At 40.4% G+C, this 15,769-nt stretch overlaps 1 long non-coding RNA gene across 1 annotated transcript; it reads left to right on the top strand.

Moving 5' to 3' along the window:
* Positions 1-577: 577 nt before the first annotated feature.
* Positions 578-15,375, top strand: LOC140128996 (uncharacterized). Its single transcript, XR_011855237.1, has 3 exons — positions 578-666; positions 5,705-5,781; positions 15,316-15,375. It is a non-coding gene; the product is annotated as an uncharacterized lncRNA (long non-coding RNA).
* The last annotated feature ends 394 nt before the right edge of the window (positions 15,376-15,769 follow it).

Below are 15,769 nucleotides of genomic sequence, written 5' to 3'. Positions count from 1 at the left end.
TCCTAAGGATGTCTAATGACCGGCATAGGTTGTCATATGAAGATCTGTGGCAAAAGGAATATATATATGTATGAGGCTGGATCACACAGAGCTAAAACAGTGTAATCACTGTAAGTGATAATAAAGGGAAAATAAAGACTTAACATTGTTCTATGCACATACGAGGTCAATATTTTACTTACATAATCATTTTATAACTTTCCCATAGGCTTTTATTAGGCAGACAGTTTTCTTTAGCATACTTTTGGTTGGTACATTTTTGGCAAACAGATGAATATGTATAGAGCACCCTGTTATAAACAGTCTCAATAAACTTGGCATGAACCTATCCTTTGTTTTACCATGGAAGAGTAGGATGTTGTTATATCCTGCCCATTTCAATGGTTCTGGAATGACATAACATACAGCCATTGATGTGTATACTGTGCTCCAATAAAGCTTGCCATACATATTAGATGATTGCTAAACAAGTTAGATACCTCAACTGTGCTTGGGGTCTTTCTGAATCTCCATTTTCTGTTCACCTTTTCCCAAAAAGACTAATGGTGTTTATTCTTTTTTTCTAGGGTCAAGTGCGACTTGTATAAGAATTATTTTCACATCCTTTGATACTGATGTTCCTGTGTGAATGTTTTCGGTGTGAAAGGTCTTACGTGACTCATTTAGGTAAATGTGTAAGAACAAGTGTCAGTACATTCTGTAGGTTTAGCTGAACACATTTATTGATAAAGCTCTAAGTATTGATGACATATGATACTGACTCCTGAAGTCTTAGCCTTATCATATTGACAGTGACCTGTGTTGCACTGTAAGTTGTCACTCACATTCATGAGTCATAAACATGAGGTCACGTACGTTGTGCTAGAGCTGCTCACATGATACAGTCCTTAATTTTTTTTTTTGTCCTGTGATCTATATGTTAACTATACTAGTCTATAAAGACTGAACATTTATACGATTAATGAATACATAGCTGAAACTGTTTAGTCAGATTTAGCAATAGCGGCTTTAAAAAAGTAAAAAAAACCACCCATCTCACCTCAAAAACAAGATGTTCAAAAACTTTCCGTTGTGGTGGATTACAGCTCACAATCACGAGAGCCACAGGAAATGAAGTCAGCAGCCTGAGCCTACTCTATAGACCGCATTTAAGACGAAAATACATTGTGCACTGTATATCGACATAGAATTGTTCAAATCGAAACCCTGATACATATCACTATTGTTAGATATGTGTTCATGACACATAATAATTGTTGTAAGCAATGTTCTATGATAAGATGAAATTATCAGTAAAGGTAACTTTGTGTATCAATGTATGTACTAAAAACAACACCGCTCATGCCTGTAGACAGTCTCTGGTACTGTAGCACTGTCCTATTCTAGTGGAGACAACATTAGATAGCTTTCTTTTCAGAGAGAAGACATGGGCCTCATGTATGAAAACTTTTAACAAGCTTTAGTCTGCCAAGCAGATGTGTGAGATTCACAATATAAGAATCCATTAACATGGGCAGGTTTCTTGCTAAATAACCAGCACCAATCATGGAGATGCACTGATGACATAGGACATTGGTCAGCCAGCAAACTAGCATTTGATTTACACTTGGCAAAGATCAGGACCAAGCGTTTATTCAACCAGTCCTTGACCTATGTAAAAAGCCTTTTACTCTTTGTATTATCTGTCTAGATGGTATGGATGTAATGAGATGTGAAACACAGTGGCCATAGTCGCAAATATAATAATAAAATAATTAATGGAGCAGAACAGTTATGCACAGCCTTCCGGTCCATTAGTCTGATGGAGCCACAAGGGGTGCGACGAAGGTACGTGGGCCCCTTGTTTTTCGTGATCTGTGGAGGTCTCAGCACTGATGGATAGGGCCTAACTTTTGTTCGTGGGAAACCCCTTTAAAGGGTTGATATTGTTGGTGTAATGAAATTTTTCAATATGCTTTCTGTATCTATTCCTCATGGTTTCCTAGATCTATCCTTGCTGTCATTCTATAGAAAGCTTCAAGAAAACTTCCTGTGAATATACATCGGTCCGGGTCATGTGATGTCACACAGGTGCACAATTTGTTATATCACAGAAAGTAATAAGAGCTGTGTGTTATAACGAGCTGTGCGCCTGTGTGACATCACATGACAAGGGACTGTTTTTATCCCCGGGAAGTAAACAATGAAGCTTCCTGTTGAAGACTGCAAGCAGAGATCTAAAAAAATGTTAAGAGATTAATATAAAATCGTATAACTTTTCATTTTACAAATACAGTCAATTATTTGTTGAAAGTGGACAACCCTTTAATTTCCATTTGTTTTTCCCTAAATGTTAGTCAAAACATTTCAAAAAGAGGGTTACCCAGTCCCTCCAGCCTGCTTGGCAAAAATTCCTGTAACGTATATGGTCACCTTGTGGGTTGAGGTGCATGAGATAAAACAATAGCATGAGTTAGTTTTTCAACAAGGGGGGAAAAGTCACTGTCTATGACATGTATGTCATAATTCAAAGCCTGTGTGACAGGTCTAGCCTGTTTACTCTGTATACCAGTTTTTTCTGCAAATAACTTGTTCAATGGGACCAGTTTTTTATGTTGCTATTGTAAGTGCTTAGCCATACCCCATACTCAGACTCATAAAGGGGCGGCAAGCGCTGTAGTATTTGAATCTAGAATCTTGAATTTTTGATTTAGTCCAAATTGGGTTTTTGTAAACAAATTATTTTGTTCTCAAAACTTTTAACTAATAAACGTTCAAGATCGATGTATTATGTATTAGTAAATATATTTCATTCAGTATTGTGATTGTTGATATAGTTTACTATAAACAAGAAGGGCTAATATAATTCTCTACATTATGGTCATATGCTAAACGATCTGTTGTTGATGTGTTGACCAGCGTCTGTTGGCTCATATTTCTGTAAAGCCTTATTACCAGGAGACCAGCAGGTGGCTTTACAAGTCATTCTTTCCTGACCTTGATGAGTTCACAGCATAAGGCAGGTTTCAGCTCGACTAGGATCATGTGACTGTGACGATTCTAGGAGAGGCTAGAAATTCATAAGGCACGTCACAATGACTCGTGGAGTGCATTGTGTTTGTGTGTGTTAACGTGTGTCACATCACATATTTGAGTAAGAGGGGTTGGGCTCAAGGAAACAAATGGAGCATATGTCATTGGTTCACTGCTGCACCTGATGATATCTCTGATCTAATGTATCTTAGGGCATAAACACAAGCCGTTTGTGGTTAGTACACAAAACATAATAAGAACATAAATAAATATTGTGACATAGCAGGCATAAAATGTATATGACGTATACTAAACACTTTCTCTACCATATAACATGAAAGCATGATAACTTATCACATAGCCACATGAACTCTGTAAGATGAAAACTGGAAGGTGCTGCAGAAATAACATATAAGAAAACACTCAGTACCTAACCCATTGTCACGGGGTGCCCGTGACATGGATAGCGGGCACACCCGGGCCCCTCTCCGAACTTACCTCTGCATGCTTCCGCTCCCATCATTCCCCGCCGGATCTCCAAGCCAGTCTTGTGAAGTGAAAACCCCTCTTTGTTCCTACGTTCCAGTTCCTGCTCCTGTGTTCCCATTCCCGTGTTCCAGTCTGTTCCTGCGTTCCTGTTCCGTGTTCCTGCTCCCGTGTTCCTGCTGTGAGTTCCAGTGTTCCTTCCAGCGCTGTTCTCTAGCTGTCACCCCGGGCTCAGACTGTGTTCTGCATTTCCACCTTGGCTGCCACCGGAGGCTAGTCGCACCTGAGGAACAACCTGGTGGCACCCTGCCTCTGCAAGACTATCCCGCTTTGCGGCAGGCTCTGGTGAAGACCAGGTGCCACTTAGACTCCAATCCCAGGTGTCAGCTAGTACCATCTCCCGCGGTCACCAAGAGGGTCCACCCAGAACCCTGACACCCATCATTTACAAAGTCATAGGCCCATGTGAATTGTGATGCGCGTTCTTTATCAATCTGGAACCCCTTGCACTGCTCCGACAGAGTGCACCAACTTTTTTTTTTGGTTTACCTTTAACATGGTGTCACGTCTGCGCCTACTGTCTCCTCTAACCGTGCTGGTAGGATTAGGAGACACTGAATTCATCATCTTTCAGCAGTGTGAACTAGGTCCTATGCTGTTTGACATGATGTCTGCCACTCCCCTCACTGAGTCTGTCTTGCAAGAGTTAACACTGTGATCTGTATTGATTGCTCATTCCACCTGTGGCAGGGCTGAGTTCCCTATAAGTCTCCAGTGTTGCTTTGACTCCTTGCTGGTCAAACTGCTACTTTGCTGTGTGTCTAGCTCTCTTGTATTTCTGATTTCTGACTTCTGGTTTCTGATTTCTTGCCTGTTTATTGACTAGTCTATTTGGATTGTGATTTGGTTATTGTTATTCCCCGCTGTTGCCGACCCGGATTGTATACCTCGCCTTATTGTGTTTGTTTGTCTGTTTTGTTACGTGTTCACACCTTACCCAGGGAGGGAACGCCGCCCAGTTATTGGCCTCCGTTTAGGGGGGACCCAATAAGTAGGTAGGGACAGATTGGGGGTCTCAGTGTCAGGGCTCACTGTCCTTGTTTGTGTCCTGCCATTACACATGGGGTGTGCAATACAGCAGAACCCCTTTCAGTGCAGAATTTTGCGTCAGGCAAAGTGCAGCATGTGTCACAAATGTGTCAAGTGTGCTAGCAGTTTGCACTAAAAACTCAGTGCAAAGTGAGACAGAAAACTAGTGCAGTGGCTTTAATAAATGTGGGCCATAATATGTAATATGGCAGGTTATAGGGACTATTAATAGAGTCAGGTTACTCTGCCAGTGTAGTTTAGGGTTATAGGGTTATCTTGGAATCATCCAAGATTGAATTTGTAGAAGTTTCGTCAAATTTTTCAAACAAAAAGATCAATAACTTTCCCTCGCCCAGCTGTTGTTTTGGAATATTTGCATGTAATACCTGTAAAATACCAGACTCCTTCCGAATCTACAAACAGATTCACTCATCTCTAGTTACAAGGATTGTTCATAGGATTAATCCCATCAGATGTCTGCAGTTCTAGAGAACTAGAGAAGGAAAAATTATTATATGGGAAAAAAAATTAAACCTGCTGCATGCTATCAGTATATTTTCAAACATGTTCTTAAAGGGGTATTTCAGTCGTGTCATATCAGAAGAATCATAATAATAATGTGAAATGTGAGTCATAACAATACTGATTTTTAGTGAGTGGCAAGGAACATATACAGGCAGTCCCTGGGTTACGTACAAGGGTCTGTGGGTTTGTTTTTAAGTTGAATTTGTATGTAAGTCGGAACTGTATATTTTATAATTGTAGTCCCAACCAAATTCTTTTTGGTCTCTGTGACAATTGGATTTTAAAAATGGTGCATTCTCATAGAACCAGGATTAACAATAAAGCTTAACTACAGACACATTTAATAAGGGCTATAGCTGGGACTAAAAGTACAGTAAGTTACCAACATCCGGAGGTCCGTTTGTAACTAAGGGTCGTCTGTAAGTCGGGTGTTGTTAAGTAGGGGATCGCCTGTACTGTAAATGGAATATTTATAACTGGAATAAAACTTTAAGAACATTTTCTATGTGGTCCACAATAGGTCAAATCTTTTAAAATATATGAATGCATTAAAATGTATTTTTTATCATTAAAGACGTGTGTCTGATCACAGGGGCTCCTGGCACCAACCACTGGCATATCCATCTAATCTGCCCTATAATGAAAAGCACTTCCAGGATCTGCTATCATGTAAGTAGTGCCGACATCCCATAGTAGTTCAGAAAAAACTTGGACCCAGAAATGTTGTTCACTATACTGAAGTTTAAAGGTGGCTTAGGGTCCATATTCTGCTGATCACAGGGTTCCCCGTGGTCAGACAGACATATTTTTGGTAGGGATAAGTAATAGATAACTCCTTTAATTTTTTTCACTTATTCTAAGAGCTTTGGACTATGGTTGACCACAGAGATAAAACCCCTTTAAGACGTTGTGCTCTATCTCAGCTATCTAAGAGTATGTTGATACTTTTAAGAGGAATTGCCTGTTTCAGTTAGTCTGAAGATATTTAAAGTATCATTTTCCATATCTTTTTAATGCACTACATTGCTTGCTCTGGTCAGGACAATCTGTGGAAGTGAATAACTACACTTGTGGAAGAGAATCTGCTCATAATGCCACATGTCACAGTGACAGCAGAGTCAAGTGGCAGACCTAAGGTTTAGTTAGTATAGTATATAAATTAACTAATGTTAAAATGTCTTCTTAAACCATTACAAGAAATTCCTATATGAAAAACATATTTCAGTGAAATTAGTAATGACATGACTGTCCAAGAGTAAAAGGAAACTAGGTTATTTACTCAAGTGTACTCCATCATCTATTTAAAGCAGCAAATGACTTAGTGAGATCATCTGGAGACTGCTCATTTTTTCCACAAAAATATAATTTTGGTGAAGTATCTTCCATGACCGAACAAGTCCATAATAGATGATGATAAATATTTTTACATGAATTTCTAACTTATTATATAATTGAGCACTGCTGTAATATATAACTTTTACCAGACTGGAGTCTCTATGGCTGTGAGATTTTTTTCAGGGCATGTGAAAGGCTATTCTTGGTGGAGAGTTTATTTTTGTACAAAAGATTTATGTGAATCCTATATTCATCTTTTAGATACAGGTTTAAAGTCATAAAGGCAAAGTTTTAGGGTCCAGACATGATGGGCAACATGGTGGCTCAGTGGTTAGCATTACAGCCTTGCAGCGCTGGGGACCTGGGCCCAGGGCCAACATCTGCAAAGAGTTTGTATGTTCTCTCTGTGTTTGCGTGGGTTTGCTCCGGGTCCTCCGATTTCCTCCCACACTCCAAAACATACTGGTAGGTTGATTGCATTATGAGGCCCATTGGGGACAGGGACTGATTTTTTAAGCTCTGTGTAGCTCTGCGTAATCTGTGTGCACTATAAAAATAAATAAAAGACTTAATGCTGGGTGGTAAGGATTGTAGTTTATAGAAATGGAGAGACTATACATTGGGGCTCATTTACTAAGGGCTCCGCGGACCGCACATTTGTCGGACATCCCGACGATTTCTGTTAGGCGCCGCTGGGATAGGGATTTAAAAGGGGTTTTTAGCGCTTGCGATCGGATGCATGCAACACAAATCAGGGGGCGGCCTTCGGACGATCCGACGGATTCGGCCAAACCGCTGGATTTAATTTAAAAATAGTCTCACAAGCCATGCCCTTACATACACCGGGAAGAAGAAGGTGAACTCCAGCGGGCCTGATCGGGGAAGCGACACATGCAGGATATCGGGCGCACAATCTTCATGAATCGCGGCAGAGTTCATCCTCGTTGGACAGTCCGGCTCGGGGATCGCGCAGGGATAGGGAAAGTAAATGTGTCCCATTGAGTAGAATAGGAGGCAAAACTCCCATAATCCTGATAATCTGAGTGAAGAAGTCAGGTAAATTCATAAATACCAACTTATGTAGATAACTTATATTAGATCGGACCAAGGGTCCAAGAGCTGAATATCAGGAGTAGAGATAAGCGGACCCAAACTTTATGTGCGGTATCCTCCATTCGGCAGCCCTACCAAACCCAGACATGTTGCTTGATGGGCTGTGGAGCAGCCAATCTGGCAGTATTATCCCAGTAGCAACTAGTAATGGCTGCGATAGGCCAGGTGTGTCCACAAGGTGTCCACCTGGTCAATCACAGCCATGCCTAGGTGCTAGGGGCATAAAGCTGCCTGATTGGCTGCTATGCATCCTATCAAACAGATGGAGCTGCTGAACGGAGCAAAAGTTTAGGTCCGCCCATCTCTACTTCTTTACCATGGAGAGGTTAAACGAAATACTCCCACTTTTGTTAACTATTCAGTTATGTAGTAATGGAATATATTGAAATCAAGTCCAATCACATATCTTTTTGATGAAATTACAGCAAATTATGTTCCAAAATACTAAAGTTGTTGATACGTGAATATAAAAGACAGATAAATAGATAATGAGTTAAACATAAATATATCTATCTTTTTCATAAGGCTATATCAAATCAAGAATGTGGTTCACGTTATAAACATGGAATGTTTGAGCAATGTGGTCTGTAATAGAATGTTGGATTACCAACATAGGGATCTGTATGCTGAAGGTTGTGATGTTAAATGTCATGAAAGTATGATTCACCCAATGTGACCAGTGATCTCACCATGTATGGTGCATTACCCTAGACCTATCATGGTGAATTAACATTTTCTGATTCAGTAAAGGAGTCCTGTCCAAATTCTTCATAGGGTGGGCCTCACATATGTTATAAATAAACACTTATTAACATTACAAACATTATGTCATACATCAGAGGGGAAGGATTTGGGGAAAGCTGCGGGCACCAGAGTGGCCGGACTATGTATGAGGTCAGACACTGTAAATCAGATTGTTTTAAAATAAAACATTACAGAATTCAGTTTTTATTTTTATAGCACCACTAAGATTATCTTCAACGTCAATCTGATCTCTGCTGATATATTCTCAACAGGATATCAAGGAAATTAATAAAAATATATACACACAATTGCCATATAGTTTTGTTGGCTATGTCTGGTAATATTGTGCAAATATACGTTTTCCAGAACTGGATAAGGAATCCTCGCCTCTTTTAGCTACCTCGTAAGGCAGCTACTTCGACATCAAGCATGACTTTCAGGAAGCCTGATGACATGATGCAGGATTACTCAGATGTAAGGAAAGGGTTTTTATGTGTACAAGGTTTACTTCTGGACCGGTCTACCATTAGGGCAGTACAAGCGATACTTCGGAATGGAACCGATTGGAGGGGGTTTGCTTCCACTACCCCCCTGGGATATTCTGAATGCTTGTTTTCCAAAGACCTCCTGTTACATCCTCCATTCCCCAACCAGTATAAGCAAGTTCTTTAGGTTTGTTCTATTTTTATGTAAGTGGGTATCTTTTGGTATCCAGGTACATTTTAAAATTGTAACTGCAGGCAAATTATTTTTGGTTTCTGTAAAATTGGATTTTGGTCATTTTGGGTTGCCATGGGAACAAGGATGAACAATAAAGTTTCTCTGCAGACACCTTACACTTGCTCATTACAGCCAGCGATAAAGTTCAGTAAATTCCTTCCTTCCAGGTAGCTCAAAGTGGGCAGCAAGGTCTCTATTAAAATATGAGACGTCTGTAAGTCTGGTGTTCTTTAGTAGGGGACTGCTTGTACTAGTCTTTGATATCCTTCCCTGTAGCTTAGGCTATATTCACACTACGGCACGGTGGGCGCACGGGAGAGGAGGAGGGGATGAGCGCTGCTCGTCCCTCTCCATAGAGATGCACAGCGCTGTAATACAGTGAAAGATAGGACATGTCCTATCGTTTCCAGGGTACAGAACGGTGCAGCACGTGTGCTCTTCCTTGCACCCATTGCCGGTCCATGGGGGACGTACATACGACGGCCGTATATACATCCCCCAACAGTCGTGTGAATGTAGCCGTATAGTGATCCACTACTACTATTGGTGATGATTTGTTGGACCAGGATTCTTTGGCAGAGTGGGATACAAAAACTGTGAGCAATTGGTGATTATTTATTGATGATATAGGAAAGTGTGGGCTGCTTTTTAGTGCCTTATTTGGACATGCAATACAGCTCAATACATTTTGCAAATGTTTAATAGGGGCACATAGAAAGCTTATACATTCATAATACAGACCACTCAAGGTTTTTAGTGATATTCACTATGCACAATGTTAAGGGTTTCTAAGTGGGAATCCCTCTCCATTATGTCCATATTTCCTAATAGGCCATACAGATCGAGGTTGTTTTGATAAGATAATCACTCAGCCTACTTTATGTTATAGACCACAGTCTATAGACCCCCTGACACTACAGTATCTAATGTGTAAATGTCAATGAGACACAAGACGGTAAACAATGTCAACGGTTATTTCCAGTCCATACAGAAACCGGGTTGACATGTCATTAGAAACACATATCTGATTTCAGTCATTTCTCTCCTTTCTAATAGCTCGGTTACCTAGATACATGAGTTATATTTCCTTGTATATAACAAACAGTTACTGGATATTGCATGGTTCTACTAGACAATGCAATTGTGAACGACACAAAAAGCAACACAATTCCATTAAGAAACACACACATATTAGCTTTAGTATGAATCATAGTATTTATTTTAATTGTCAGTACCAGGGCAGTTTCTACAGGTGCAGGACGAACCTCAAAAAAGGTTATAAAACTATATCTATTTTTAGCATTAATAACCCTCACCACAAATAAAAAATATTAGAGACATGCCTTTATGTATTAGTTATAGTGTATGCCACAATATTCCACTAAGTTAACTTAGACATTGCCCTCTCCAAATTAATTCTAACATATACAGTGTACCCCCTTTAATAAAAATGTACTGTGTCTTTCACATTATAATATTGTGCCTGTTGTGAATTACTATAATAGTGATATACATACCAGTATATACCTTCACCAGAACATAGTTTAGTACATAAATACAGCACCAGCATGGATTTCAATACATAAGTACAGTACTAAAACCAAGCTTTATACCCAATTCCCAGTCCCTATCTACATATACAGCGTCTACCAAATGATTTTACTGTTATATACAGAGCCCTCTAATTTACATGTATGCAGCCTCTACTTTTAATTCATTCTGTGCACCCTGTAATAAATATTCACAATAACAGCTTAACGATATGATATCCCCCCAAGTATATAGGCATCCAGCACACTGCAAACCCCCAGGTATACAACACGCTGCAGTATATAGATATCCAGCAACTGCAGCCCACCCTGGGTAGTATATAGGTAGCCAGCACCCTGCAGCTCCCCCACACAGTATACAGGTACCCAGAACACTGCAGGCACCCCACAGTACATGGGTAGCCAGCCCACCTCATTTCCCCACAGTATATAAGTAGCCAGCACAATGCAACCCTCCACACTATATAGGTAGCCTACACACTGCACCCCCCCCCCCCCCAGTGCGTAAAAAGAATAAACTAAGTACTCAGCTTCCGGCGTCTCTTCTGTCTTCAGCAATAGCGTGACCCAGCTCCGTGCTCACTGCTGGTATGCACATGTGTCGCGCTACTGCTGAAGATAGAAGAGGAGCCACAGGGAGCACCTTGGGGGGGACTTAGTTTATTTTGCTTTCCTGGGGCGGCTGCTGTCAGCACGTTTCCTCCACCGGTACATGCCGGACATGGGCCTGATCAGTACTATACTAACTATACTAAAACTAGTGTAGTTTATTGGCCCCCTTAGGATCCCCCACCGAACCTACCATCATGCTTTCGGGTAAGCATTAATTGTTTATATGTATTGTGTTAGCCGGAAGGTACCTCAGGTCCCCACTACACATACCAATTGAGGATATCTATTTGTTTATATTCCCGTCTGCATTACTCACTATTTATAAGACCTTTGAGTCTTGTATTATTACTTACTGATTTCTGGGTTCTGGGGTTTTCTGAGGGTGCTTGTGATTTTCATGGTTGCCCCAATTTCCATCAGGGGCCAATTGTTTCCCTCTTCTTCTTTCCCTATTACGTGGCATATATCTTGTATTGTGTGTATTATTACTCTAATAAAATATACTATGAATTTTATTTTTTGATGGTTCTTTACAGCTCTCTTTGTTTGAGTTGCCTATACTAAAACTACCCTACTATATTACACATTACATAAGGCAAAAATGAAAGGGAACAACCAAAAAAGTATCTTTTCAGCAGATATAAAAATGTCTTATTTTATTCATAATCTAAATGTTTAAAGAGATCCTGACAGGAAAATGTGGGACTCTAAACCAACCAGAGGTTCTTATAGACTTGTGGTTCAGTATCCTAAATCACCCCATATCATCAAGTGTTTGTACTTATCTTAAGATCAGACTCACATCTGGTGCTTCAATTAAGGCTGTTACAGCCTGGCTTCATTGGGTATGCGCAGGACCTGGGACACATCCACAGTGAAGCCGGGTATATGACACTTATTTCACTGGATGACTCTGACACGGGAGAGCTACAGACCACGGCATGTGTGTTTGGTTTTTTTTTTTAATAGAAATATTAATAGGCTATTTGGGACACTAAACCACAAATTCATAAGGACCTGGATGGTTTAATGTCGCAAGTTTTCCCATCAGATATCTAAAGCTCTAAAGATATCTTCCACACATGGTAATTATCCTTAAGATGTTATCGCACAACAGACATTTATTCATATACACAAGATCCATAAGCAGCCGGACACTAGAATGGGCGTTTCATTGGAATGGTGGTCAGTCTATGGCACTGAGATAGTGAGTGTAGCGCCTGGCTATCTCCATCAGTCTCTTAACTATTGATGAATTGTTGGAGCATGTGTGACCCTTGCTTAAGGTAAACACCTCTGATATGGGAGACTCCCGACTATTGATTACTTGGGGGTCCCAGCAGTACAAACCCTGTGGATAGGAATGAAATGTTTGTCAAGGGATAACCCTTTTAAATGTTGTATACATGTAGATTATCCTTTTGTGTATTTTTTGGTAAGTTATTCATTTGAACAATCAAAGTTACAGTTTAATCAAATTTGTATTTACAGCTTTATATTATTTTTTATTTTTATAAATGGAAAATGTTTTGAAATATGTTCACTGTTGTTATGGCAGCAAAGTGCACAACAAAATTTTATTGTCCTTTCTTATCTGCAATGATAAAAGTACTTATTCTTTTATGTATGAACACAGGCTGTTTGTTAACTCGCCATGTTTGCTGCCTAATTGTAAGGAATTAGAAAAAACTAAATACACAGTGTACAAAAGATAAAATTTGGATTAATGAATGGTAAAAAGAAGCATTACCTTCTTGTGCAATCCAATCTGAAAGTCAATACACATTTAAAGGGAACCTATGACATAGGTAGCACATTATACAGCAAGCAAAATAGATAAAATTGTTTTGTGAAAATTACATATTATAAATTGTCATTTATATATTGGTTTTTCGATGTTAAAAAGTCAAAGAGGCGAGGCTTAACCTCTACGACTGTATATACCGATATTAAAGGGGTTATTCGGTTATAAAAAATTACTTAGGGCCGGGCTGGGGCGGGCTGTTTAAAAATAATGAACTTGTACTTACCTCCTCCGGCGCCGCCGATGTCCCACGGCGCAGTCCATTTGATCCGTGCCCCTGTTTGTTTACATGGGCACAGAAGCTGCGCACTGGGAGCTTCCGGACCGCGATGTGCCCGGCTCCTCCCATCCGTCCCTATCTCTCAGCCTTGTAAGCGCTAGGAGATGGTGTCAGATGGGAGCTTCCAGACGGCAAGAAGCTCCCTGTGCACCCTTGTAAAGAAACTGGCGCACTGAGGAGACGGACGGTGGCGCCGGACAAGGTAAGTACACGTTTATTATTTTTAAATAGCCCGCCCCAGCCCGGCAATAAGTAAATGTTTACACCCGGATAACCCCTTTAAGCGCTTCACACAGTTTTACAGATCAAGGGATATGTATGGAGACAATGGGGCATATTTATCAGGGCCTCTGTGCCTATTGCTAGCACTTGTGACTATGTAGCCCACTCGGCCACCTTCACGCCAGTGGGGCGTGAAGGTTGCGTGAGGAGGGGCCTGTCAGGCTGAGCGGAGGGCGTGTATCCCACTATATCCACTGCGACTATGTGCATGAGCGCCTGCGTATGATAAATGTCCCCAAATGAATCAACTAAATCAAACAACAGGAGTAAGGACCCGGCTTCCAAGAACTTACAATCTATGCAGTAGTGTTTAGGACTTTTTTCCTGTTAAACAGATCACAGTTGTGCAATAGGAAGCTCTAATGAAGCATGTGTCATGAAGTCTTACACTCTAGTGAACTTTAGTTATTGCAATTAACCATTAATAAAATGCTGACGCTGAATATAGTTCGGTAGGTTTCCTGAAAGTACAAGATGCCGATAAGTATTGTTAATTGTAGAAAAGATCCAAATAGCATCTAGCAAGGTTCGGTAAAATATGACTTTTATTTGTTATTCTATAAAATCCAAAACATTTAACCCACCCAAAATAAATACCGTATTTTAAAAAAATATATATGTTTACCTTTTCCCTAAATGGTTCCTTTCCATGGCTGGAATTAAAAAAAAAAATCAGTTTGTAAACTTATATGCATCCTTTTATGAGTCCTGCACATTAAAATTTACTTGCATTGTCCTGCCAACTGGTTTCAGATTGACAGATCTCACTGCTAGGACATGCTGCTGTATGGAACTAGTACCTAGGGACTGCCAAGATTCAACTTTATTTTCAGTTCTGTTTACTTTATCATTATGGGTAGCAAAAGCAGTGTCAAATGTTTAACACAGAGGGGCACATTTACTAAAAACAGTGCAAAATACACTGGGGCACATTTACTTACCCGGTCCCTGCGCGATCCCGATCCGGACTGTTCAACGAGGAACTCTGCAGCGTTTCCCGACATCCTGCATCTGTTGCTTCAGGTCCGCCGAGTTCACCTTCTTCTTCCTGGTGTACTTAAGTGCATGGCTTGCGACACAATTTTTAAGTTAAATCCCACGGTTTGTCTGAATCCGTCGGATCGTCCAACGGCCGGCCCCCTGATTTGTGTCACATGAAAGCCGGCACGATTGCGCCAAAATCCCCTTTTAAATCCCTGTCCCAGCGGCGCAAAACGGAAATCAACGGGATGTTCGACCAAAGTGTGGTCGGCGGGACCCTTAGTAAATGAGCCCCATTATGTGCAGCTTGCCTGTGTATTTGCATAGGTGTTCCTAGTTCCATGGGAGCAGCCAGTGAGGAGTGAGGCAGACATGTATGATATCCTGAGAGGGGAAGCAACGTGGGGAAAGGAGATACGGGGGACATGGGAGGTTTTTTTTATTTGAAATAGATGCATGACAGAGCGGTTTCCCAATGGTGGGGGGCACTCCTCACTGGCTACTCCCATGGGACCAGGCACACAGCTCAACATACAGAAGGGTAAACTTTGATCTAACTTATCTTTCTTTCAAAAAAGACATTTTTCTTATAAAAACCCTTTGGCAATGTGCACACTATTCTCTATAGAGACATGGGGGAGTCACAAAGATGGCTCCTGATGACAGGTTCAAGGTGTTAAATTCAGAATTCAGAAGGAATTGAAAACAATGCACATATGTACCAGGACTTGTGATGTTTTTTATGTTTTTTAACCTCTGTGTTATTTGAATACTCATTTAAGGAAAATGATGGTTAAAGAAAAGAGAAAAGATGGTTAAAGAAAAGTAAAAAAAAACAGGTAAGGGGAGCAGGAAGTGTTGTGTTAAAAACCAACATTTACATCTCAATTCCAATGTTGTTGGTTATGTATCAATCAGCCTTTTCTAATGTAAGGCAGTAAATCTCAGATTGTGTTCCATTATTATCTAAGTAGGTTTCCTTTCCTCATAAGCAGCAATAAATCCAGGTGGTCAGGCAGGGCTCAACAGTACATGTGTAGCCACTGCTGCCAGAGTGCAGAGGTGGTTGTATCCAAAGACAGCCATCTCATTTCTATGGCTAAGTTTATGGGAAATTATCTTCACACAGGTAATTTTTTCAATAACATACAATTGAAGAAATATTTACATGAAGAAGATGAATTAAATTAATGTTACTGCCCACAAGGGAATCCCCATTTAATTACAAGTACCTTA

The sequence above is a fragment of the Engystomops pustulosus genome, chromosome 4 (genome assembly GCF_040894005.1).
Source record: "Engystomops pustulosus chromosome 4, aEngPut4.maternal, whole genome shotgun sequence".
NCBI lineage: Eukaryota > Metazoa > Chordata > Amphibia > Anura > Leptodactylidae > Engystomops > Engystomops pustulosus.
The sequence above is the reverse complement of the archived record's forward strand: the minus strand, read 5'-3'. Positions and strand labels throughout refer to the sequence as shown.